Below are 24,787 nucleotides of genomic sequence, written 5' to 3' on the forward strand. Positions count from 1 at the left end.
TGGATGTTTGTGGCCCTTCCAAAATTCATATATTAGAATCCTAGCCCCCAATGTGATGGTATTTGGAGATGAGGCCTTTGAGAGGCCCATAATTAGGTTTAAATTAGTCCATAAGGATGCATCCGTCATGATGGATTGCTGACTTTATAAGTCTATAAGTAGAGGAAGAGAAGGAGATCTCATTCTCTCTCTCTCTCTCTCTCCCCCCTTCGCCCCCTGCGTGTAGGCAAGCATGGAGCAAAGACCATGTGAGGAGGACCCAGTGAAAGTCATTTGCAAGCCAAGAAGAGAACTATCCCTTGTAATAAGCCATGCTGGTGCCCTGATCTTGGACGCCGAGCTTCCAGAAAATCAATGTCTGTCATTTAAGTCACTCAGTCTACAGTGTTTTGTTATGATAGCCCAAGCTGACCAGGACCCTATTTCATTAAGTAGAGAATGAAGGAAGGGGTGTAGACTTTGTTTCTCAGCATCTAACAAGGTAACTGACATACAGCAGGTGGCAAACACTTGTCTGCAGAAAAAATAAATGAATACATGATTAATGGATGAATACAAGGTGCTAAATAATTTTTGTAGAGTTAATTGAACAAATAAATTTCATACAAAGAGCACTTAGCCTTATATTGAGTCATTAATGGAGTTTTACAATAAGCCATAATTTTGTTTTATTTGAATAAATATAGTATTTCCATCCTACTTCAGGGAGTGTATATGTAACAATCTGCAGACAGAACTAAATGATCAAGTGAACGATAATAACAGATTCATCTGTTCAATGAATATTTATGTGCCAGGAACCGGAAAAACAGTAGTGAACAGACAAAATCTCTCCCCTCATCCTGAAAGCCTTTTATCCATTCTCCCCAGGGTTCTGTTAACTTTGTTCTTCTTCCCTTCACTACTTCAGGCCCTCAAATGTGGATGATAGTCTGATTGCCAAGTGAGACGTTCACAGGGCCAGGATGCAGAGTATCTATAGTTTCTTCATCTTAGGGATTAGGAATATTTTTTTTCTTCCCAGTCCTATACTCAGCAGATCTTCTGCCTTCCCTGGTTCCAAATGAATAATTAACCTGGTAGGTGGGTCTAGGCGGAGTCTACCTGGGCGGGCATGGCCATCATCCCTTGCCCGGTGATACTCATTTTCGCTCAATTTCTCTTCTGGCTGGTTGGCCAGTTAATCCACAAAGGGTTAATCAGTTTTATAAATTGAGTGATGGTCCCCTCCCCCCCAAAAAATGTTGAAATTCTAGCCCCAAGTACCTCAGAATATAACCTTATTTAGAAGTAGGGTCTTTTAGAATATAACCTTATTTAGAAGATATAATTAACTAAGTTAAAATGAGGTTATACTGGAGTAGAGTGATGCTCTAATCCAGTATGTCTGGTGACATTATAAGAAGATGGCCCTGTAAAGACAAGCTCACATGGAGTGTCATGTGATAACAGAAGCAGAGAGTGGGTTTATGCAGCTCCAAACCAAGGAATGCCAGTGATTGCTGGCCGTGGCCAGGAGCAGGAGGAGGCAAGAGAGGGTTTCCCCTACAGGCCAGAGAGGGACCATCACGCTAATAACATCTTGATTTTATATTTCTAGTTTCCAGAACTGTGAGGCAATAAATTCCTATAGTTCCAAACTATCCAGCTTGTGGTACTTCGTTATGGCAGCCCTAGGGAACGAATACAATCAGCTTTACAGAACTTCCTAAATCTGAATTGACTGAGGAGACCAAGTAGGGGGTCTGAATTGAGGGGGAGATGTTTCCAGAACTTACCCAACTATAATAAAATCCCACTACATTTACCAATCTTTGTGTGTATACTCCCTCCATGGGAACTGCAGAAAGAGCTAGGAGAGGAATTATTAAGGAGGAAAAGAGAATATGATGGGCCCCCATATTAGTCTGGATTCTCCAAAGAAACAGAACCCACAGAATGAAACAATATATATATGATATAAATATATTATATAGAGTTGTTACCACGGGAAAGGGAAAAAAGGCCTTGGTTGTCTTACCTGAGAGAAAGAATTCAAACAGGAGCCTGAAAGCATGGTATAAACAGAAAATTTTATTAGTAGGGCAAAAGTTATCAAAAAAGAGTACAACTTCGAGAATTGAAGGCAGGCCTACCCAAAAGAGGGAAAATGGCGCCGCTATTTTGTTCCTCCTGCCTTGGGGGGCGTTCTCATGATTGATTGACAACTCACGTCTCTTGAGTGCTTAGGCGTGTTCGTCTCCCTTGTGCATGCTCTTACCCAGGATGCACACAGAGAAACCTAGGGGAGGGGGCCCAAACCGCAGGGCTACTTACATGCTAATAAGCATTGGGTTACGTCTGGTCCTTCTCTCTACTGCACAGCCACCCCGTCTCATTTTAACCGGCTTCTTTGCAGTCCCTCATTTAGAGGAAGTAAAACTCTTTGAAGCCCTTTATCCTGAGCACCGGCATACTGTTATTTTCTGGATTACTCCCTCCCCTTTCCTCTCCCCTTGCTTGGTTCTCATTTCCATCTAACTGCCTAACAGAGTTAGTATCTCGTGTATACATGTTATTAACACAATAGGATTTAATAAAAAATTGATTAGTGAAAGGGTGGTAGAATCTTGCTTATATCCCTCACCAGCTTTGAGACCTCAGGTAAGTGGGTTACTCTCCTGCAACCTCAGTTCCCTGGAGAATATGATAATTCCTGCCCCTCCAGCTCACAGTGTTGTTGTGAGAATGAAATGAGATGAGGTACGTAGTGCTACTTTTTGAGCTCCAAGCACTGTGCAAGTTAGGAGCTCATCCAACTCACAAGGCCCCAAGGTCTTCTGTACCCAGGCATTACTGGGGCAGCTGAAGAAAATCAGATGGTGACGACATAGTCTCTGAGCCCTAGGGATTCAGAAATGTAGGTGAGGAAATAGATATGCTGGGTTAGGATCTACAAAGAGTTCAGCGTGAGTAGGACTGAATGAGTACCTGGAAGTGTGATAGAAAATAAAATGATAAATGTAGTCAGGTTCCAGTTTGAGAAGGATCTTACCTATCCTGAGTGGGAGCTTAGATTGTTATACTAAAGAGAGCTATTAAGGTATTTGTAGCATAGAAAGGACATGGTCAGATTTATGTTTTCAGACACTCCCTTTGGCAGCAAAGTGAGCTATTACCCTGCAGAAGACTTTAAGCTCAATGGATTAAGGAATGTTAACTCATCCCTGTAACTAACATATTGTTGATTTTGGACCTGTATTTAATATAAACAAAGATAGTGATACAACTATTAAAATTTCAAATCTATGCTAGTAGCTTAATGTTTTATCTTCACACTTGTATTCACACCTGTGTCTTTCTTTTTCTGCCCTTTACAAGCAAATGTGCTTATCTCTAGTCCACAGATAACGAAACTAAAGCACAAAGATTGAATGTCATGAGATAGCTGCCAGCCGTTTTCAGAGTCAGAAATAAAATACAGCATAATTCCTTTCCAATCATCAGTGCTGTCTCGAAAGCCAGGTGACAGCAGAGCATCCTCTCGGCTGTTAGTCAAGTAGAAACATCTCAGTGGTGTCTGGCTCTGGTTGTCTGAGGTGGCATGCCGCCTGCTTCTGAGGTGTGGTCCTTCTTCACACCTAATCACAGAGAAAAAGAAATGCATCTGACACATCACTGAACTTTGCTCAGGCCTAGGGGACCTACCACAACTTCATCTGTAGCTCTTCTATAGGAAAGAGGTACATCTAAGTGCAGGTGCAAATGGTCACAGAGGCTAGTGGAACTTGATTCTTGCTCGTGGAAGACTTTTTGTCCTTGCAGCTCTTGGAGGTCTGTTGTCATAGCTTTGCAGTGTTGGGAGGGAGAAATTGAGGTGCTTATATGTGATGTACATGGGAAATGCTCAGTAATTATAGGCTAGGTTCTAATCATTAGTCTTTGTCTTAGCTATGCCTTAAGAGAAATCTGTGCATAAACAATCATAAAACAAAGACTGAAGTCTTCAAGTGAGAGAGACAGATGAAAAAAGACACGAAAGACATGAAAAAAGACAGAGATTATGATACTTCACAGAATATAACTACATATTATATAGAATTTGATTGAGAAGTAATAAAGATCATTTTATATCTCTAAGACCAATAATACTAACACATGGAAAAAATTATAGTCCATTTGTTGCCGTGGATGAGTCTCAAAGGAGAATATGTAAATGAACAGGAATTAACCGAATTTATGTCTTATACAGAAAGTTAATTAGGCTAATAAGCACACGGTTCCCATCCTTTGCAGGGCTGTCTCAGCGCTGCCTTGTCTATGAAGTCACCCAGAAACACTCTACCCAATATGTATATTGCTGTGTGAATTTATATTCATAAAAAAAGCAATTTGGCATAGTGGCAAGACTGAAAATGGAGGAACTCGGTACCATTTGACTTAACTCTCGTGCTCATTTACTGAGCAATCTTAGGTAACTGTTTAATCCCCCTAAGTATCATTTTTCATCATCTTTCTTTCACAAAATTTTTTGGAACTGGTAACCCCTTACATGGAGGTCAGTCCAATGATTGACTGCAGGTGTTATTCTCGGCCTATTTGCTCTGCGTAAACCTTGTCTCTTCAGTGAGACTGCAACTTTTCATGTTTTGCAGAGTAGCTAGCATAGTATTAAACACATGGATGACTGTCTTAAGAAATCTGCTTTTATGTTAACTTTAAATTCTGTCTTTTTTATTATTTTTAAAATTTGCATCCTATCGTTTGTTAAATTGATAATCCAATATGCAACAATAACTCTTCTGGTTAGATTTATACATACAGCCAGACTTTTTGCATAAGTTGGAGTCACCCTTGAGTTTCACGAATATCTTGTGACTTCAATGCTATATGTTAACTGCTCTTTTTAAAGCATAATAACTATTTGGATTATTGACTGCATTATACACGCATATTATGATAAAATAAAGATATAAAAAGTTAATTATTTGCTGTTTAATTTCTATAATTCCAAGGAAAAATTTCTCTAAAGAATTGTACTTTTCCTGTAATTATAGCATGCAACAAATTATAATGAGATTCTAAAACAAAAGGGATAACTGTATATTTATACCCTAGAGAAACTGTGAGAAATATGTTAAATACAAAAATCCTAATTTCAGGCTGAAAAGGTCTTTTTAGTGCACTCTACCACAGGAGAAGCTTTCTGCTTAAAAAATCTTTAACAAGGAGCTGGTCAAGAGGCCTCTGGAGGCACAGGATATTGCTTAAGTGAGAAGTAAAATGGCAGATGGAACACAAAATTTGGAAAGAAGGGTCAGATACTCTGCACTCGATTTTCAAAAAGGTTGTAAAATATACAGATAGATTCTATAAAAAAAAGAACAGAGCCTAAAAAAGCACATGATATATGACAAGATAGTTTGAAAGCTCTTCTTGTTGAAGTATTTATTTTGGTTGGGTTATGGGATAGATGATAACAATCTTTTAAATTTAGAGGAACAGTATATTGTCATTTGTACACTCAGTTATTTCTTCCCAATCCAATAAATGAAACTGAGCCTGCTACATTAGAGTGAAGAAATGGAGCATCAAATCAAATGATGGACATAGTAATTACGTCTGTGTCATGGCTCTAAAAGGCACAGTGAAAAATTGTAAGTAGTTATGGAGATTCTGCATAAGCCCAAGTATCGTGAAGGATTTTAAAAAAAAAAGAGGGGGAAGGAGTGATTAGCTACCCTTTTTTCTCCCCACAGGAACATTTAATTTACATTTTACAGGGATGCAGTTTATAAACACAATCGAAATAATAAAGTTAATAATATAAATCATGCTTTCCAATAAGTTTCACTAAAGTAGATTTTTAGGAAATTGATGCATTTAATAAATCTTAATAAAAATGTATAAAATAGATTCACTTCAAATTAAAAAGTTTATCTTCTGTTATAATCTTAATGTAATTTTAAAGCCTAGAAAAAGTATTTATATGTAAACACGTAATTTATGATCAATACATGAGGAATATAAAAAGTCTGAAGCATAATAAAAACTGCACAGTAGATTTATATGTTCATTTTTGTGGTTTATGGATAGTTTATTATCTACTTTTACTAACCTCAAAAGAAAACAGTTTCTTTAAGGAACATCGACTTTTTATATTAAATCAGAACAATAAATAACTCAGGGAGATAAAGATAACTTCATTAATGACGAAAGGAAGCTGGCTCGGATATAAGTAATTTCCTACTCTTATCTCTTGTTTTTAGTCTCAACTTCAAAGGAGTAATGAAAATCAGCTTTTCCTTCTCCCGTTCCTCTCCAGGATCTTTGTAAATGTCCTGGGGAAGTTTTAGGTGCTATGTAACGCTAAGATGACATTTGGGAAAGAAATATATTACTATGTTTTTAAACAGCATCTACACCCCCTATGTCTTATCAGCAGTGCTAAATACTTACTGGGAAAAGAAAGCCGTGCCCTGAATCACTATCCAGCAATTAAAAAATAAGAATACAGGTTTGTGATCTTCTGTTGCTGTGATACATGCTTCAGCCATGAGAATTAAGGGCACAAATACCTAGGGCTCCATTTAATTAACTGTTAAATATTACGTGTGAAATGAGGATTATTTCACAATGCTGAAGGTAAGAAGATTTGAATGTGCTTCAGGATACAACCTGGCAGCCAAACATGTAATAAAGTTAGGTGGGTTTTATTATTAACAGGAAAAATTTTGGCTGAGATGTAGTTAATGTAGAATGAATTGTAAAGTTGAGTTCTATTAGAGGACTGAGCTTATTGTTTTCCTCTTCTTCTCCTTTCTCCTTCTTATTCTTTTTCAACTCCTCTCTTCAGTTTCGGAGACGCTTTCCAACTCAAAAGACCTCGGAACCATCTGTGAGTTAAAAAACAGCAACCCCCATCCTTCCTCCAGATTCTAGTTCATGGTCCCATTTACTCTCGTCATAAACTCTTCCCTTTCTCTTGGCAACCATGCCTCCCTTGCTCACATCCTTCAGTCCTGGCCTATTCAGATAGCCCTTCATACCCAGCATGCCTTTTCCTCTGCTTGTCAATGCCCATCTCTATTCTTTAAGAGTCTTTTTAAACAGCACTTCCTCCATTAAACATCTCCAGATTCTCTCATATAACTTGGATAATTCAGGAAACAAGAAGATGGATGTCTTGACATTTAAGGTATTTAGGATGACGTTAAGGCTAGGCGGGAACCATGTCATAAACAATTTGGAGGGGTAAACCAACAGATCTTAACTTTATCATGGAAGTCATGGAGTGCAGGAAGGACTTTAAGCAAGAACATATTATATTCTTATTTGCTTTTTAGAAATATTCCTCTAAAAATAAAGGATAGATTGGGAGTGAGGAAGATTGGAGCCAGGGGGAACACTTAATCTCTTTCAATAATTGCATATGTACACAAAATAGACTATGGGCTTTTTTTTAACAGTAGACTGTGTCTTATGTATAAGGATTTCATTATCAAGTGACACTGTCCAAAATTTACACTTGGAAGGATAACTAAACTTTAATGGTCTATGTAAATTTTATGACATTTTAAAGTGGAGAGGAACCAAGATGTTGTGAATCTTTCAACGATTAATTCAATACCTTTCTTTCTTACACACACATCCTGTTATACTGAAATTGACAAAGGTGCATTTTTGTTAATCAAACTTTAAAAGGACAAATAAATGTATTAAGTGTCTATGTAACCATAATCATAATTGTTTATGGCCTGAGAGGCAACACGTTCTAAGCCCTTGCACAGAGAAAATTTTGTAACATGTCTTTGGTCCAAAGGTTATAGTTTGGCATTGTCTCTAAGTTACTTGCCCCCAGTATTCTTCATTATTACATTTCAGTTCTCAAAATCTTGGTCTTATTCATTTACAAGGAACAGGGCTCAATGCTTATTGCAAATAAATTTCACCTAAATTCTATAAAATGATTCATGAAAAAGCCTAAGGGTGAAAAAAAATAATAAGCAAAAGCATTGTACTAAGCAAATAGTAACAAAATAAAGGTTATTTAATAGGTGAAAATTCAGATTCTTTTAAACTACCAGAAATAGCATAAAGAATTCAGTAAATGAGAGAAACACTGAGTGACAGGTATTAAAAGAATAAATTGTCTTTTATCTGAAGATCGGTGGATAATGACACCACACTCTTACACACACGCACATAAATCTTGTATGTCTGAGTATTTTGTGTGTATGTATTGGAAGTTTTTCATATATAACAACTGTGGAATCTGAAACACATATCTTAGCAAAGCCAACAGCAGTTTTATATTCCATTTTTCAATAAACTTGGCGAAGTTTTAACAGATTTGATCTAGTCCAGTGAAATCTGTTGGCAATACCTGTACCTACCTAGATGCATGGGAGTCTAGATAGATTAAGATCAGTTCCTGTAGTTGGCGCATATCCACAGAAATGCCCACAAACCTAGAACAGAGCAAAAGAAAGTGAGGCTTTTTAAATTAGACACATTCAGATTTCAATTCCAGTTTGACCACATAGCATCGAGTGGCCTTGAGCCAGTGTCTCAGCCTTTCTTGAGCTCTGTTTTCCTATTTGGAAATGGAGATAATAATGTTAACCTCAAAAAAAAAAAACTATTGTAGGGGTAGAATGAGGGAACACATGTATTACACTTAGCCCAGAGTCTAAAAGCAAGACATGTACAATTAAAAGTAGCTACCGTGTAGTTGCAAACAGAATTGTCAAAAAGAGGAGACACAAATGCCATTCAGGGCACAAAATAGTTAAAATGTGGTTCCTTCTGGAGGGAAGGGTATTAATGACAGAAGGAAGATTTAGAAAAATTAACTAATAAGAGTGTCCTCAGTAGAATTTTAATTTTAATTTAATTTTAATAGAATTTTAATATGCAAAATTTATGGAAAAGGGAATTTCAGCAGAGAGAACATAGGGAAAGATGCCAGAATATTTGGATGCTTCAATATGAGTAGGTGGTAGTGTTTGACTGGAGTGGGTCTGAGTGTAGGCCACACCAGGAAGAATAATTCAGTTTTTGAAGAGCAACTGACATGTTTTTAAACAAGTAAATATCATTACCTAATTTTTTTTCCTTTACCAAGACTATGTCTCCTCATTTTGATTTTAAAGCTGATGATTCTATTAAGAACAGCTAACAACTCACTTTTGAAATATGTAAATTAAGAAATTATATATATTAACATTTAATCATAGTTTTATACTGTAATATATTTAAAAAGTGCTTGGGAAAATTATGTTTGTACCCTTAGTAATGCTATTTTAACAATTTTGTCTCGAATATCCTGATAATGAGAACTAGCAGTTGTGGATGAAATATGTTTTTAAATGCTTTATAAAGAAAAATATTCCCTAATTTGAGGATGTGATTTTATCAGAGCCACCAAAATCTGTCTGAACTCATGATGACCCATTCTTCCTCTCTCCTTCTCAGAAAGGCCTCGTAGGTTCCTTTGAAGCAGATCAAATTTCCCCGCTACTGCATCACAAACACTGGCTGGTCTCCCATCCAGTAAACATTCAACGGAAAGAAAACAGCTGGTGTATGAAAGAGAAGCTTACTCACACATTTCAACTTCCGATTAGATTCATCCTTAGATTATTCCAACCCACAGTGTTTCTAGCTTGAATATAAAACATATTGAGTGTTTCAGGAAAGAGTATTTGTTTCTGAATGCCAGACTCTGTGCTCAGCCTAGCAGAAAGGCCTCTCATCTCACTGGACTCCCACAGGCTTGTGGAATAAAAGTGAGTTGTGCATCATTGGTTTGCCGTGGGCTCCAAACCCATATCCAACTGCCTGTGTCATGCTCTTCATTCAACAGATGGAAAATATTGTCTTGCAGCTCAGTGCCAGGGAGGGAGGCTCACTGGGAGAGGTGAAGAGGGGCCCATGGAGGCATCCAGGCCATATGCATTCCAGTTAGGGGTTAACGGTCAAGGAAGACTGAGTTCAGTGAGGCAAGACAGAGAGAAATGGCCAAGCTGCTTTTGTGATTGATGGTCAGCGGAATGCAAAGGAAGAAGAGAAAGTAAGCACAAAAAGACACTTGAGTGCGGGACACAAGCATGGGGAATGACTGTTACAGCTACCCCTGATGATGATTTATGGCGTGGCTCCAAGGCAAATCCGCTCATCTTGGGTTGCTAATGATATACAAACCATGGGAAAATGTGCAAAAATAAGAGCTCATCACAGCCACTAAAGTTCTCTTAAAATCTTACTTCTTCTTTTAGTATTTTATGTCCTCGCTCAGTATCTAAAGTCATCCATCCAGATACAATTGCACAATACCTGAGTGGAACAGCAGTGAATCATATTCCCAGCATCATTTCTCCACTTCTCACTAGCTTCAAAGTTTAGTAGACTTGTATATATCTGTCTTTCCAAGCTACACTTTAATGTGGCTGCTTTCGTGTTTTCTGACTTTACTTTCTCCCTTAGTATGGCATTTCAGTCCTCCCCAAAGCAATAATGACAATGCAGTCCTAATGAGACAATTTGTTTGCTATCGTACAAATCCAGATGATGGTGCTCAATAAACATACTCCACTCCATTGAGGAAAAAACCACAGGCTCTACCCAGGAAGGGAAAACTATCATAATCTATTCAGTGCATGAAGACGTCTTCCTACTCCTGAATGGCCTTCACAGTGAGACATATGTAGACCAGTTTCAGGGCAACATACAGGACAGGTAGCATCAAATTCAGGTGGTCGCCTAAAATTCCTGAGCAGCCTAGCAACTCCCAGGAAGACATATATATTTTCTTTTGGTAGAATGTCTTTGTCCCATTGAATGCCTTTTGTAACAAGTTAGAAGGTAGATGAATGATAAATAGATGATAGATAAATGATAGATAATATGATGGATAGATTATAGAAGATAGATGATAGATTGGTTCATAATAAATAGATAATAGATATAATGATAGATGATAGATAATAGATGGCAGATAGAAGGTAGATAATAGATAGATATATGATAGACAGGTAGATAGATGATAGAATATAGGTAATAGATAGGTGATAGGTAATAAATGATAGATAGATAGATAGGCAGACAAACAGACAGAATATCTTTCCCTCATAATACTGGAAGTTGGCAGTTAGTATGGCTGACTGTATCAGATACTCCACATCTGTATTTACCTCTCTTGATCCCTATTTAACCCTACAAAGTGGGCTCCTTTCCTGGCTACATGTTGTTTGATATGGAAATGGAGTCACAGTTTCAAAGTCGCACAGTCACAACATGGCAGAGCTGGTGGACCCACTCAAGCAGAGGCCGAAAGCCCACATTCTTAACAGCTCTGCCAGGCAGCTTCTATCGGCTGAAAAGACTCAAAGTATGAATCTAAATCCAAGGAGCTTTACTCCTTTCTGACCTATCATTGCCTCCCTGCAGTGCTCAGGAGCTCGACAGACTGACGTGACTTACAGACTTACATGACTGAGCTGGGGCGCTGAGACCAAGACGGAATAGAATAGGCCTCAGTTAGACTTGTTCAGCCAAGCTCTCTGGTTAAATATGTAAATGTTTTCTCTATATTGTCTCTGTTACCTCCACTCATTGGGTACACACACATGCAAACACACACACATAATAAATGTATATATTGTGTGTATACATATTATATATATAATATAATTAGGCTAAAAATAAAAATCAGTTTGAAAAATCTAAAAACAGATGTCACATCTATGTTTCCAAGAGGTTGTTAAATAACAAACTGCAATGTATTATTAACATGTGTTTTTACACTGACCACATCCCTTTACTTGTCTGCTACTAATCCTTTCCTGTTTCTTTTTTAAGACTGAAAACCCTGTGTGTGGTATTTGTGTGTGCATAAATAGAAATCTTAAAAAAGTTAGCAAATCATTATTTGGTGCATGAATAATTACTAAAATGATTAGGGAAATGAAAGCTAATAACTGGAACTTTGCATCTACAATGAGATATGGTGAGGATTAGAATTAGAGTTAATTACTATCAGTTAGAAAATAACGGGCATTTCCTCTTATCTCTTGATCTAAAAAAATCAACAAAGAAATAGCCTCAAAGAAAACTACATATTCAGAGGGAGATTGAAGGATAGAACTCTGCACTAGCAAACCAACAGCCATACCCACTGCAGTGTTTTGATGTGATGCTAAGGGCTGAGTGGTTGGTTTACATCCTGTATCCCTTGGTCCCCATCTTCTTCCTGCAGATCTCTTTTTCTAGAACAGCATTAATAAGTTCTGGTATAGAAAGTCTGATATTGACAGCAGACTCAATTCATTTCACCTCTGCTAAAGTGAATATGGAAGGATTTGGTACCATTTCTCTAAGAGTTTTCCATATTATATGTTAAAACTAGGGTTAACTAGAATTACTGTAAAGAGATATAAAATCTGTATAACAAAAGCATTGCCTTCTGAAAAAAAAAAAAAAACCAACAGACAATAACCAACATGAAATGAAGGCATTAGAGGCAGAGGTGGCTCTTAATATTTCTGATGGAAAAGAAGTTACATGTAGTAAAATCCTGGAAACAGTAATTAACCTGTAAACATACAGGCAGACAGCCATTCTTTAATTTAGAAAATGAATGACTTGAGTTTTCAGTCTTAGTCTTCCCATCATAAACAAAATCAACATTATCACAGATGTCAAAAACAGTAACAATGATATTGATAGTAAATTCAGCAGGACTTAGGAAAACAAATTAATAAAAACTCCTTTAGAACAGTTTTTAGGTCTTGCTAGCGTCACTACTACAGCAAACAATGCTGTTTATGGCACGTTGTCTAGATCAGTGGATCCTAAGTGTGATCTTGGGACCGTCAGCACCCGCATGCCTTGGGCATCTGTTAGAAATGCCAGTTCTTGGACCCCACTACTGAATAAAAACTCTTGTGGAATCTAAAAAGCAAAGCAAATGAGCAAACACACCAAAATAGAAAACAGATTCATAGATACAGAGCACAAAAAGGTGATTGCCAGAGTCGGGGTGTGGAGAGGTGAGAAGAAGAAAGAAAGGTAACTATGTGAGGAAATGAATGCTAATTAGCTTGATTGTAGTGACCATTTCACAAAGTACATTGATATGAAACCATCCTGTTGTACACCTTTCATATGTACAAGTTTTGTCAATTATACCTCAGTAAAGCTGAAAAATGAAAAAAAAATTAAAACAATTTTTTTTAATTCTAGGTTAGGGCCCAGCAATCTGTGTTTTAACAATCCCTCCAGGTGATTCTGACTCAGAGTAATTTAAGCCACTGGGTTACATAAAGCCACAAAGGAAGTTAAATTATTATTTTCAAACTGTAAAAGAACACCAAGAAAGGGAGAGGCATATTACGACACAAACTAACTTTGTAAGCATATTTTCCCAAGAGTTCAAATAAGAATAGAGATACTGTGTTAAATAATAGTACTGCCTTAATTTCAGAGCATTTTACAATATGTATAAAGCACTTTTCCACATAGTATCATACATTATTGTCCTGATTACACCCATGGATTATTTGTTAAAACATATCTTTAAAACCAGTCAATCTTCTAGAGTTCCTGAACAATAAAAAGTGCTGAATATCAGCAAAATAATTTACACAGATTAGTGATACTGATAGCAAGTTCAGCAGGACTCAATTCAGGAAAATTAATAAAAATTCTTTTAAAGTTTTTTTGAATTTTCCAACTGTTCCCATTAAAGAGAACAACTGCATTCAAGAAAAAATATGGCAAAATATGAAAAAATGTTGAAAATGGAATGCTGCAGTTCAGAGGACAGGTCTGGGTATAACTGTTGCTCTTTTTACTTTTTCCTTTTTTCTTTTTCTAGTCTTCATATTGGGTGACCTGCAATTACACTCAGGAATATTGTCCAGAGTATAATTTTTCAACAACGGGAAAAAATTATTGTAACCATATTACTAATCCTCATGACCTACATCCTTCATAAGGAGAATTCTGAATGAAGCCTTAATGCTTATGAATACTTTTAGCCCCATGGCCTGTTCGTTATCCCTAGGAGGCAGGTATTTAATCTGTCAAACATTTGTAAAACACCAAAAGCAGTATGGCCTTTGACCTGGGTCACTAAAATTGCACCCCATTCTAGTGACTTTTTTGATTTCACCCAGCAGGTCCCATGCATTTGTAGCATGCCTTATGAAGCATTCAGGCAGAGTATGATCTTTGACTTCTGGCCACCTGTGTCCCATACTTTTTGTGTGAAAGAAATAAATGACAGGCTTGGAGATTAAGTCCAGCTCTCCCTTTTTATTCAGGTGTATTGCCAGCTGAGTTGAATGACCCATGGGTGCTTTAATTTATAAATTTTTTTACTGTTATAACTTTAGCAATGCATGTGTTACTGACAAATCATCTTAACATTCTGTGCCACAATCGGGTTCTATTCTTTGGTAAGTAGGTATTTCAATCCAATAAAAAAAAAAATCTAACATATTACATGCACACGTATATATACATCATTAATTACTGCATGTGTTTTCTATATTAATGTCATCATCAGTGTTTTTAAATCTAGGATCTTTGACATTTTGGAATACTTTCCATGGGTTTACAAGAACATTGTTCTATATTACTATTCCAGAACCCATCCTGGGGATAACAGTTGGATATTTTGTTCTGAGCAAGTTTCGTTTTATCAGTTTTAAAACATTCTATGAGAATCTACAACAAAAGGAACTCACTTAATAAAGCATAAAATCTGTTTCTCTTCAATTGCTCATTCTTTAATTCACTCAGCCAAGGGATAATTATTGAATCTCTAGAATGTACCAAGAACTATTCCAGGCACTGTGGAAAATACAAAGATGAGTTTCTTCCCTTTAAGAATCTGATGAAGGGGCTAAAACAGATGTGCTAGTGACTACAACATAGGGTCAGATTGCCCATGTCCCAGACCAGAGGTGTGGGCAATGGTTGGTCTAAGAAAGATGGGGAGGCCCTTCATGGAAGAGATAACTTTTATCCTAAGACTTGGATGATGTGTAAGAATTCAAAAAACATAAACAGAGAGAGAGAAAATAACCTGAGCGGAAGTGAAGAGCGTGAACCATTAAACAGAGAAAGAAAAGAACTGTTAAGCAAATGTCAAATGGTCCAAATGGAGTTGATAACAAAACAATAGAAGAAAAGTTGTGAGACTTCAGTAGAAAAACATGGAAGGAATTGGATGGAGAATACTGAATGCTATGCTAAGGAATTTCAGCTTTATAGGAATATGGAGTTGAGAGTCATCAGATTTTTTTAAATCAAGAGAATACATTTTAACTAGAGGTCTTCAAAATAAGATTGTGCCAGTAGAAAAGACCACCATTGTCAGAGTCATGTCGAGCTGCTTTCTATTTCCAAATCTTAAACTTGGTAGTGATATTAGTAAATATGTTTCTTCTTCTTCTTGTGCCTCAATTTTCTCACATGAAAAAATTAGGAATGATTACTTTTCCCTGTGAGAATTTATTCAGTTAATACGTGCAATGCATCCTAACAGAGTATCTGGACTCATAGTAGGTGAACAAAAACATTGCCTTTCTTTATTTTTCTTCAGAGTTTTAATGAATGGAGAGTTAAAGACTGGGATTAGAAGAATAAAATATAAATGTGAACTGAGATGATAACAGAATATTAATACCTTATTTTTAATATAGGTTTGTATAAAGTGTGTGTCCTCAATATAGACTAACCTATGTGTTTATAACATATGGATGCAGTAGAATATTTAGCTAGCCAAATTTACCTTACCTCATTTCAACAGAATGGATGAAAATTGAAAATTACAGTTTAGTTTCAAATCATAAACCTTAAGCACATAGATAATGTGCTCCAATATTTGTTTACACAAGTTGAATGAATCTATTTATTAAATGCTTGGCATTGTCTCTTAATTTTCATTAGACAACAACCATTCTACTTTGACAGAATTCTGAACAGTGTTAACCCTTTAAAAAAAAGATCACCCCTCACACACGTACATATATGCAAGATAGTATTTTACATAATATTTACATGCACTACATATAAAATAGCATAAGCAAGTAAATCAACTTGTTAATTTGTTGTTAAATGTTAACAACACAATTCCTAACTCAGATCCGAGCAGTTTGAAAAATGTACGTAACTTTTTTTTCTACTTCTGAATTCAAAGAATGCATTAAAAAAATCAAAATAGGTCACTGCTAATGACTAAATGTCTCCTGTCACAATATCTGATTTAGCATTCCATTTATAGCATCCTCCACCAAAAATCCTCTTTAGTGAATTGCACTGCCTTTTTGAAGATTAAGTCATCAATAATGTGACTTCAGATTCTACCAATTTGACTGTGTTTGCAGAGGCCACCAATTCTGTCAGATGTCATCTGGAGGTTGTTACAGGAGGGACAAGTGGTTAAAACAAATGTAATTAAAAACAAATGTAAATAAATAAGATTAATAAAATCCAAAACACGTATGTCCTGAACATTGCCAAATCTCACTCTCAAATTTTGCCCTCTAAAACCTCTCCCTGACCCTTAATCCTCTCCACAGATCTTTTCTTGGGAAAGTCCAAGATTGTAAAATGAAGCTGGTGAGGGTCTGAGACTAGAAGCCTGACTGACTGAAGACCACGGAGCAGAGGGTGGCAAGGGCAGGGAACATGGGACACAGCTGAGGGACTGCAGGCCTGCTGAGAATCTCTGCACACAGGTAATGCCCCTCCTATCTGGAGAAGCATGACCTCCCCTAGGCCCTCAAAGTAATGGCTGGCCCTCACATATGAGTTCTGTGTGTGCACATTCCTGCATCCTACAGTCTCAGGAGTACCTGGTGTGTCTCTCCTTGTCCTAAACAAGAGTCATTTCCAGACTTCAAGATTTGAGTTTGGGACTATTCCTGTATTGCAAAAATTTTACCCACTTTATTGAGGTATAACTGACATAGGAAAAGCTGCACATATTTATTGCATATAACTTGATGGGTTTGGAGATTAGTATACACCTCTGAAACCATCACCACATTCTATGCTGCAAACATATCCATTTCCTCCAAAACCTTCCTCCTGCCATCCTTATTTATTGTTACCATTTGGGGTGTGTGATAAGAATACTTAATGTAAGATTTATCTTCTTAGCAAATTTTAAGGTCTACGGTACTCTGTTGTTTCCTGTAGTCACCATGCTCTCCAGAAGATCTCATGTTGTATAACTGCAGCTTTGTCCCCTTTGACTACTCCCTCCCCTATCCCCCTCCCCTAAGGCCCTGGCAACCACCATTCCACTCTCTGCCTCCATCACGTTCCCTAAACGTGGATTATTTCTATAAATGTGGTGGTTCTTGCACTCACATCTGCTGAAGCCTGGGATGGATTTTTTGCCCAAGAAAAACCATATTATTCATTTCTGAGTGGCCAACCTGCCCTTGCAAACCTGCAATAGTTCTTTTACTCAAAGAAAATAGGTCATGCAGCAACTTTAACCAGGAAAAGTTTATACAGCTTAAGTTCTGCATCTAAATATATTCTAGAAACATATAAACCAAATAATTACATAAATATATTGCCATATCTTACTGAAAATAAATGGACAGAGGAAGACATGAAGGGAGGGGGTATATCCAGTCTTGAGTTTCCTTCTTCCTTCACCACCTCCCTCCCCACCCTTCATACCTCTTCTTTCTTTGTTCTCAGTCTCTTCTAATAATTCAGGGGTGGGGATTGCTACAAGTGCAAGATGTTTAAAGTGTGCAATGTGATGATTTGCTATACATACATATGCATTGTGAAAGAATTCCCACAATGTAATTAACACTTCATTACCTCACATATTTATCTTTGGAGTGATGAGAACATTTAAGTTCTACTGTCTTAGCAAATTTCAATTATGCAATACACTTTTATCAATTGAAGTCACCATGTTACACATTGGATGCTCAGAATTTATTCATTTTATAACTGAAAGTTTATATCCTTTTACCAATCACTCCCTGTTCCCCCCCCCCATGGCCACTGCTTTTCTACTGTCCATTTCTATGAGTTTGACTTTTCCCACACTCTGTTTATTTCAAAATCTTTATTGTTATTGTAAGATTTTATGAGAAGCCAATAAATCTTAGATAATAGGAAGACAAGATAAACTTGACTACTCTTGGGCATATGCTCTGATATGCTCTGACTTTGTATGTTTAATATCAGCCAGTGGAATAATGGGATCTTAGGAAGATAACAAACATATTTTCTATTTAAAGGGCAGTCAGAGAAATTGAGATTGGGAAGGCCCATCCAAGCAAGTCTGCATGGCTGCAACTTACCTTTGCAAATTAATTTACTGGAATTCTGTATTATACATCACTCTAGAGTCCTTAGTTCATATTATGGCATGGTGAAAAATGTATCTTTCCCCTGGGTCAGAGCCCTCAAAGCTGACAGCCAGATCCTGGACTGACGAACATCACCTGCTGAGACCTCCTGGGAAATGATTCTGGTATACGTCGTCCACAAGGTATACCTAGCCACCAATACTAAGTGTGCTTTATTTTTTATAATTTTATCCAGGCTTATTTTGACTTATACCTGTCATTGGTCAATGTATGAAAGTATTTTATACTGATACCATTTATTATATATTTGGCTAAAACATTAAGGCCATAATGATAAAATAGAATTTATTGATAAAACATTATATAACTCACTGTAAAAAAAAAAAAAGCTGAGAAAATGAAAATCTTTGCAAAATACCTTTAAAATTTGTGCTTCTAAATGAAAAGAAACTTTTTAGCAAGAACTTTTATCCTCTTATTTATCTTATAATCATGTACCAAATAAATTTCTATATATTCTTTTCAATTATAAAGGAGTACTTAGATGCTTCAGTGACAAGAGGCATAATTCTGGGTGCTGTGGAGAGAACTTAAAAAAATGAATCAGTCCAGTGTGGGCGGTGGGCCATGATAAAAAGTAATCATTGTCATGCCAGAGTTAGGATAAGTCATTAGGAAGAAAGAGATTAAATCCAGGTGAGCTCGGGAAAGGCTTCCGGATGGAGATGGTGTTTAGACCAACCTTCGAAAGATGGCAGTTCTCTTTTGGGTCACGTTCTTAGATACATCTGTATCAGACATCTGATAAAACATTTTTCTACTTTGTGTTAGTTAATATATCTGAACTGTGCTGTCAGCAGCATCCCTGACTTTGCCTAGTTTAGTCAGCCCTACACAGATTTGTTTTATGAGCTAAGCTATATATTGGAATTTCTTTGTTTCCGTTTGCTGACCAGAATCAACAGACATTCACAGATGGCTCAGGCCTGCCTCTCTGAAGAAACAGCAACATCTTCCAAACTGAATATTAAGGGCTACTACCAGTGTCTGATTAAAGAAACAATTTATCTAGCATTACAATTAACTATTGATTGATTAATACTTGTGTGATAATGTTGACAGTTTGAATTCTACAACTTAAATTTTACAACTTAACTAAGGTTTATTGAACACCTTGAATGAATTGGAAATTAACTTGGTAGTATAATTTTGTGTATATGTGTTTTTAAAGTAATAGTTAATGTCACAACACAACACCTACCATAAGGTAGGCATTTGATCATTACCCGTTGGATTAATTTAAAAATGACTTAATTGCACACTTGATTAGCCTCTTCTTGGAGCCATTTTCCTCACACACTTGCCACTGTCAAAAGCAGCAACCATGAGAACACTAGAGGACTTGAATAAATGGCTCTTCCAGGAGTATCAGCAGATAGATCAAATTTACGGTTGAACGACATGGAGGTGTCAAGCATGATCCCTGATCTTCCGGCCCCAGCAAGCCTTGATAGTCACCAAAATCCAGAAGAGAGAAGCAAGAATAGGTGGATGGGAGAAAATAAATTTAGGTTTTGAAAATGTTGACTATGAGATATTGATAGGCTGTGAAAATATAAAATAATTAACTGAAATTTTGGAGAAGGTGTGTGCTGGACATATTGATTTGGATGTCATCAATACACTTACAGAAACTGAAGCTATGGTGAAAGCTGAAAATTCTAAAGTGCATGGGGTAAGAAGAGACCAACAGTAGTCGGGAGCTGGGTGGTCTGTCCAATACCAGATACCGTGGAGAAGCATATTTATCCAGTGCAACTCAGCTCCTACTCTTTATGCAGCTGATGGGCCCACTAGAGTGGGAGATGGAGGGGCCTCATCTGAGCTACTAATGGTGCTGTTCCCCTCAACTTGATTAAACTTTAGGAAAGCAAACATACCCACATGCCTAGATAGTGGCACACCCAGCTCCATGGGAACAGAAGCCCCTGCACTCACCACCTTTTGGACCTTGCCCTATGTGCCTCTTCATCTAGCTTATCATTTGGATTCTTTTAAAAAAAATTTTTTTTAATTGAAGTACAGTCAGTTACAATGTGTCAATTTCTGGTGTACAGCACAATGTCCCAGTCATGCATACACATACATATATTCATTTTTATATTCTTTTTCATGAAAGATTATTACAAGATATTGAATATAGTTCCCTGTGCTATATAGAAGAAACTTGTTTTTTAAAAATCTATTTTTGTATATAGTGGCTAACTTTTGCAAATCTCTAACTCCCAAATTTATCCCTTCCCACCCCCTTTCCCCGGTAACCATAAATTGTTTACTATGTTTGCAAGTCTGTTTCTGTTTTGTAGATGAGCTCATAGTGTCCTTTTTTCCCTTTTTTTAGATTCCACATATGAGTGACATCACATGGTATTTTTCTTTCTCTTTCTGGCTTACTTCACGTAGAATGACGATCTCTAGGTCCATCCATGTTGCTGCAAATGGCATTATTTTATTCTTTTTTATGGCTAAGTAGTCATTTGTATTCTTTATAATAAAACTGTAAATATTTAAAAAAATATTCAAGGCTCCACCACATCTTGAACAACTATCACAATCTTTAGTAAATATCTGTGTGTATCTTTGCCACTAAACTTCCATATATTTTGATAAATGCATAAGCTTTTGTCTGTATCTGCTTTAAACTGTGCTTCCCTTTCAAAGGAGTGTGAAATATAGTTTATATTTAGTTAATTCTTGTCTCAAGATTTTCCACATTTTATATATATATATGTATATATGTGTTTATATACATATACATAAAGAACTATAGTAAGGATAAAATGGAATAATGTATGTGAAAACATTTTTATTAATTCTAAACTTTATGTGTTTTGTATATTGTACCATGCACAGGTGCATGTGTGTGGCTGCAAATCTTCCTGCAATATATCAAATTACCATCACCATCACCATCACCATCACCATCACCATCACCACACATCCAGCTGCTCAAACAAACTAAGGCAGCAGTATAAAAAGGAATACTTCAGTAATGTGGCTCAAAAATAAGGAAAATGCAAAAACACTTCTATCATAATATATATGGTAAAAGCAAATATGCTAAGAACAGGCCCACCTGGGAAGAATTTAAGTCCTCTTGTCCTGCACATGCTCCAAACACAGGTCCTAAAATGACCCCTTGGCCACCACTGCCCACATGGTATCATCTGTACTGGGGCTGAAGGGACTGAGGCTGTTAGGAAGGGAGGCAGTGCAGCCCCAGAAGGAATCAAGCATAACAGTTAGAAAGATGAGAGAAGAGAGAGTGAGCCCAAAAGAAAGATCTGGTTCCCTTCCTGTGAGGGGAAGGGTGGCCAGAAAGAGCAGTCTTGAGAACTGAGATTAAAGACCCCACACCTTGGAGGAGCTAAGAGGGTATACTGAGAAAATGTAGGCCAGCAAACCCCAAGCATCAACTTTGACGAACACCGTTTAGGTTAAAGGTGCTGACTTGATTTCTGTGATGTCGCCGTATTCCCTCCATGTGGTGAATGCTGTGGTCAGTTCTCACTCCTCCTCCTGGGTCAGGTCTCAGAAGTGCCTGCCATCCCTGTTCACTCTCCTTCTGGAAACAGGCCTGGCCCCTGGAACATCCCTCTCTCAGAATGCGGATCTGCCTCAGGGCTGCTCCTTTGGAGCCTCTTTTTCTGCCTGTTTCTATCCCCTTAACCTTGCTTCCATGGGACTTCATTGCATTCATTTGCATTTTTGGTTTATCATTGAGCTGACGCTGGATTAAGATATTCAATTCTCACTTCTACATCTGTCTAAAAATTTTTACCCTGATCCAGTATTTGGATGATGAATCCAGCTTTATTAATTTTACATAGCATACTGTACTACTTTTGCTTTCTTAGTTTGAAATTCTTATTTTCTGATTCTGTACCTGCCCTTGCGCTTAACCTGAACATTCTTAAACTTTCACAGCTTCATGGTTTGATTTTTCTTCTCCTTTTAAAAGATTCGTATGTTTTCATTCCTTATACACAGGCCTGTTTAAGGGCTTCTTCTGTAACCTCTGTTATGTACTCACTTTCAGTATTGTTTTGATTGGAGATCAAAGAAGAAGCAAAGCCAACTCTTCTAAACTCTGATCTCTATCCATCTGGGCATTTTTAAATTAGCATATTAACTCATCCTGGTAACTATTAAGATTCAAGCATTTAATAGCTATTGTAACTATTCCAGCAAAATAAAAACATTAGTCCAACAGGTGGAGTGAAAACTCTTCCAAGATAGAGAAATAATTTTCTTGTGTCTGTAATTTACTTAAAGTTTTTCAGCGGTATAAATGTTCGGTTAACTCCAGAATATACTAACTTAAAATATATCACAGAAAAAGTTAAAATAATAATATTATAGAGGAGAAGACATTTTGAGTTGACTGATAGACCCATTAGAATGTTTTCAATATTGCTGCAATGGAAATTTTACTTCTTATAGTTATGAAGTTACTGCCACAAAATGAATGAATAAATACCAAATTCTGTCTGCGCTCCATAATGATGTTTCTTATCATACAATAACTGCTTACTTTAATAGCTGATAGAAATCTTGCTAACACAAGTCTTCTAGACAATTCTTCCACTGTGTCATTAATAGTAATAGTTCCTGGTTTTCTTTCTTTGATTCAGATGAAGCACTAAAAGAAAGGCCACAGACTCAGAAATCACTTTATAACAGGCAGCATGACTTGGGTTCTACAACTTTTTCCATGAGACAGGAAGCAATTGAATGTCTCCATGGCTTTATTGGAAGTTTTTATAAGTCTAGACAAAAACTTACACAGAAACCATTTGCAACCCTGTAACGACAGAACGAATGTGTTCAGAATGACTCTCCATGGAGAGTCAATAATTCCAATTAGACGGCTGATCTCTAGGAGTAGACCGTTTATTTGTTTGTAACTTAGTTACAATTCTAAATATTTTTAGGCTCGAGTGAAGCCTCACTAAACTGGAGATTTCATAAACTAGTAAAAAAAAAATAGCCTTGGTATTATTACTTCATTTTATACTTTAATCCACTTGTAACACTATTATAAATCGACATTTTGATATGTTCATGTTCTGATTTTTTATCTACATGCAAACAGATTTTATTAAATTTAAATAGAATGATTACTGCATAGAAATGCAAGGTATTTGAAATGCTTTTTATAAGATCAGAATATTTATTTTTCAAAAAAACCAATCTATACAAAGATAAGGACAAATTATTAGGCAATAACCAAGATGACTTTGTAAATCATCAGTAGTATTTTATATTAATAGCCCACTCATACATTTGAAACTGCCTCTTAAACAAAAAGAGTAACAAATCAAACCTAATTGTCTTCTGGTAAAGTTTGGTTTAATCCTGTGTGCTGTATCTGTCATTAAATCAGCATTGCTAGACCTAAAGATGTATAAATGGATTATCAGAAGAATAGAAAATTATGTTAGCTAAGATAAGTAACAGAAAACAATCATAACTAGTTTAGGTAGAAAGTGATAATTCAATAGAAGGACACAAAAATTATCTTGGAAAAGTCAATGCCGCCAAAGTTTCTAGAAACAGTAAATGATAAAGTTCCCGAATTCTTCACTACCCCTGCATACCTGCTATGACATCTGCTTCACTTTTTCACTCTCAGGAGACTGACTTCCTTTGCCTCTCTCATCCGGAGGGTGGGTGGATCATAGTCCTCCAGGTTAAAGGCTCAGCCTTGTTCTTCATTCTGAATATTAGGAGAGACTATTGGTAACTGGTACTTTCTCCTGGTCCAATTATTATTATCATTTTTTTTATTGACGTATAGTCAGTTGCAATGTGTCAGTTTCTGGTCTACATCATAATGTCCCAGTCAGTTAAAGACAGACAAGGTCATACTCTGCCCAAACATAATGGAACAGGGTGATGTGGGATAGAGTTCTTGCATGTACTGGAGATAGTTTTGGGGAAAAGGCAAATTATGTGACCTGGGAGGGGCACAAAATTGAGTCATTTTTATGATCATTATCAGATTTATTAGCACATTAATGAAAACACTTTCATAACTATTTTGAAAGGACTTCTCATACAAACAGCTTCCCTGTAGGTAGAGAAATAGAAAGATTACGTAGATATGGCTCCTCCTCTCAAAGCGCTTATAATCGGATGTTTGCGGTACTTTAGAATTTCTCTAATTACGTCACTGTCTGCTATGTGGTTATCATATATTCACAGTACAAAATAAATATTTACTAACTTGAAAAGGAATATATATTTACTTTTTAAGTATATGCATAATGCACACGCAGGTGCACGTGTATGTTTATTAATAATAGTTTCAGTAGACCAAGGAAGCGCCAATAAGGGGCAAATTATTTAGTAAGTCAGGGAATCATTAACTTAGCAAGTAATGTGAT

General features: G+C 36.7%; 1 long non-coding RNA gene across 1 annotated transcript; it reads right to left on the bottom strand.

The window, feature by feature from the left end:
* Window positions 1-2,088: 2,088 nt before the first annotated feature.
* Window positions 2,089-24,098, bottom strand: LOC116157228 (uncharacterized). The gene is made up of 3 exons (XR_004141227.2): window positions 23,999-24,098; window positions 8,376-8,450; window positions 2,089-3,620 (listed from the first exon to the last, which is right to left on the bottom strand). It is a non-coding gene; the product is annotated as an uncharacterized LOC116157228 (long non-coding RNA).
* Window positions 24,099-24,787: the final 689 nt, after the last annotated feature.

Source organism: Camelus dromedarius, chromosome 13 (genome assembly GCF_036321535.1).
Source record: "Camelus dromedarius isolate mCamDro1 chromosome 13, mCamDro1.pat, whole genome shotgun sequence".
Taxonomy (NCBI): Eukaryota; Metazoa; Chordata; class Mammalia; order Artiodactyla; family Camelidae; genus Camelus; species Camelus dromedarius.